The sequence below is a fragment of the Petaurus breviceps genome, unplaced genomic scaffold, assembly GCF_028583685.1.
Source record: "Petaurus breviceps papuanus isolate PSGF00001 unplaced genomic scaffold, PetGlider_PUasm1.0 190, whole genome shotgun sequence".
Classification (NCBI taxonomy): Eukaryota; Metazoa; Chordata; class Mammalia; order Diprotodontia; family Petauridae; genus Petaurus; species Petaurus breviceps.
The window spans coordinates 5,546,459-5,550,210 of NW_027185810.1; the positions used below are offsets into that span (position 1 = coordinate 5,546,459).

The window sequence follows — 3,752 nt, forward strand, 5'->3', positions numbered from 1 at the left end:
TAGGAATAAATTAATGTTTAAAAAAAAAGTCAGTGAAAGGGAGCAGAGCCAAGATGGCAGAGTAAAAGAAGGAAGTTGTGTGAGCTCCCACACCAACCACCTCTAATACCTGTAAAATATGACTCTAAACAAATTTTAGAGCTACAGACCCCACAAAATGACAGAGAGAAACAAATTTCCCACTGAAGGCAGCCTGGCAGGCCTACAGGAAGGATTTATCATACCAAGCTGGGAGCCGAGCACAGTCCTGTGTGAGCAGGCCCAGACCCAGGGTGGCCCCAACCAGTGGCCCAGAATGGCCAAAGCAGACTTCAGGAGAGTTAATCACCAACAGCTGTGGCAGTTTCCAGACTTCTTAACCATAAATGCCAAAGAGAAAGTAAAAGGTCAGTGGTGAACTCTGTTGGAACTGGGTAACAGAAGAGCGTGGTCCAGCCCCTGCCCCTGGGGCAGCAGAGGTACCTGAGGAGCAGCAAGCAGCTGCAGCTATTGCCATGTGGCTACCTCAGGAGCTCCTGGCCTGCAGATTGTAGGGGGACCAAGTGACCCTTCAGAGGGTAATCACTCTTGCTTTGAGCTTCTTGGATCTGGGTCACTGTCTTGGGTGGTGGTCCCGGGGTGAGAAATGCAGCATGCCAGAGCTTATGATGGCTGTAGAGAGGGCACTCTCCTCGGAACTCTGACAACATTTGTGAAAACCCCAGCAATTTGGGACAAAGCTCTCTCCACTCTGGAAGAAGAGTTCTAGGCAAAGAGCTTAAAAGTCAAGTAATTGGGTAGCAATATGAGCAAGCAGAAGAAGCAAAATCAGACCATAGAATCCTTTTTTGGGTGACAAAAAGGATCAAGGCATGGAACCGGAAGAAGAACATGAAGTCAAAACTCCTGCATCAAAAGCTTCAAAGAAAGATATGAACTGATTACAGGCCATGGAGGAGCTCAAGAAGGATTCTGAAAATCAAGTAAGAGAAGTGCAGGAAAAATTGGAAAGAAAATGAGAATGATGCAAGAAAATCATGAAAAGCAAGTCAGCAGCCTACCAAAGGAGACCCCAAAAAATACTGAAGAAAATAAGAAAATAACACCTTAAAAAGTAGACTAACTCAAATGGCAAAAGAGGCCCAAAAAGCCAATGAGGAGAAGAGTGCCTTATAAAGCTGAATTGCCCAGATGGAAAAGGAATTTCAAAAAGTCACTGAAGAGAATAATTCCTTCAAAATTAGATTGGAGCAAATGGAATCTAATGACTTTATGAGAAATCAAAATACTATAAAACAGATCCAAACAAATGAAAAAATTGAAGGCAATGTGAAATATCTCTTTGGAAAAACCGCTGACCTGGAAAATTGATCCAGGAGAGATCATTTAAAAATTATTGGACTACCTGGAAGCCTTGATCAAACAAAGAGCCTAGAAATCACCACTTAAGAAACTATCAAGCAAAATTGCCTTGATATTATAGAACCAGAGGGCAAAATAAAAATTGAAAGAATTCATTCATTGTCTCTTGAAAAAGATCCCCAAAAGAAAACTCTTAGGAATATCATAGCTAGATTCCAGACCTCCCAGCTCAAGGAGAAAATATTATAAGCTGTCAGGAAGAAACAATTTGAGTATTGTGGAAATACAATCAGGATAACACAAGATCTAGCAGCTTCTACATTAAGGTACCAAAGGGCTTAGAATATGATATTCTAGAGGTCAAAGGAGCTAGGATTAAAACCAGGAATCACCTACCCAGAAAAACTGAGTATACTACTTCAGGGGAAAATATGGTCATTCAATGAAATAGAGGACTTTCAAGCATTCTTGATGAAAAACTAGAGCTGAACAGAAAATTTGACTTTCAAATACAAAGAAGTATGAGAAGGTAAACAGGAAAAAGAAATCATAAGGAGCTTATTAAAGTTGAACTATTTATATTCCTACATGGAAAAATGATAATTGTAACTCATGAGACTTTTCTCAGTATGAGGATAGTTGAAGGGAATATATATGTATACATATATACATGTATATGTAGGAGGGTGTATGTGTGTATAAATACATATGTGAGTGTGTGTATACGTGTGTACATGTATACATAGAGGGCACAGGATGAGTTGAATATGAAGGGATGATATCTAAAAAATAAAATCAAGAGGTGAGAGAAGAATATAATGACAGGAGAAAGGGAGAGATAGAATAGGGTAAATCATTTCATATAAAAGAGGCAAAATAAAAACTGTTACAATGGAGAGGAAGAACAGTAAGGTGAAAGGGAATGAGTCAACCATACTTTCATTGAATCTGGCTTAAGGAAGGAATAACATACACACTGAACTGGGTATCTTACCCTACAAGAAAGTAGGGGGGAAGTGGATAAGAGGGAGGATTATAGAAGGAAGGGCAGATTAGGGGAGAGGGTAGTTAGAAGAAAACATTTTTGAAACCATTTCACTGCAAGAGCTCCTGAGTGAGTAGGCAGCACCGCGCCAGACACTCTGAGGAACCCAAGAAGCTCCTACAGCAGGTAGAGAAGCGGGTCAGGATGGGAAAAGGAGACCCCAACAAGCCGAGGGGCAAAATGTCCTCCTACGCCTTCTTTGTGCAGACGTGCCGGGAGGAGCACAAGAAGAAGCACCCAGACTCCCCGGTAAACTTCACCGAGTTCTCCAAAAAGTGCTTGGAGAGATGGAAGACCATGTCTGCGAAAGAAAAGTCCAAGTTTGAAGACCTTGCAAAAGGAGATAAAGCTCAGTATGATTGGGAGATGAAAAACTATGTTCCTCCCAAAGGTGATAAGAAGGGAAAGAAAAAAGGATCCTAATGCTCCCAAAAGACCACCATATGCATTCTTCCTCTTCTGTGCTGAACATCGTCCACAGATCAAAAGTGAACACCCAGGCCTTTCTATTGGAGATACTGCTAAGAAATTGGGGGAACTGTGGTCTGAACAGTCATCCAAAGACAAACTACCTTATGAACAGAAAGTTGCTAAACTAAAGGAGAAATATGAAAAGGATATTGCAGCACATCGTGCCAAGGGCAAGGGAGATGTAGGAAAGAAGGGCCCTGGAAGGCCAACAGGATCTAAGAAGAAGAATGAACCAGATGAGGAGGATGAAGAGGAAGATGAGGAGGATGAGGAGGAGGAGGATGAAGAGTAAATGAATATCCTGCTATAAAGATTTTTTGTGTGTGATGAAAGTCATTGTTTTGCTAAGAATGTGAACTCAAGTGCAGCTCATTGTTAGCTTCAGACTTGTGTATAGGTAAACGTGATTGATTCTTTGTAGGGAGAACCTCTATTTTTTAATGTAAGTAGGAGCTTTTGAGGGGCCATTCCAGATAGATTTTAAAGCTTCTGATGTTTAATGTTTCTGCATATTTAATGGTTTCTTTTGGATTTCTTGACAGTGTATTGTTGTAGCACAGTAAAGCCCTAGGAAGTAGTATAGCAAATCTTAAGTTTTATATAACGTTGCATTTTGTTTTTTTTAAGATAAAATATTTTGTAATAAAATGGTGTACATTAAAAAAAAAAAGAAGAAAACGCTTTTGAAAAAGGACAGGGTCAAGATAGAAAATAGAATAATTGAGGGGCAGGATAGGATGGAGGGAAATTATGTCTTTCACAATATATCTACTATGGAAACATTTTGTGTAACTACACATGTGCAACCTGTATCAAATTGCTTATTTTCTCAGTGGGGGTGAGGGAAGAAGGGAAGAAGGGAAAGAATCTGCAAATCAAAGTTTTAAAACAAATG

At 40.1% G+C, this 3,752-nt stretch overlaps 1 pseudogene; it reads left to right on the forward strand.

The window, feature by feature from the left end:
* Positions 1-2,420: 2,420 nt before the first annotated feature.
* Positions 2,421-3,535, forward strand: LOC138164529 (high mobility group protein B2 pseudogene; annotated as a pseudogene).
* The last annotated feature ends 217 nt before the right edge of the window (positions 3,536-3,752 follow it).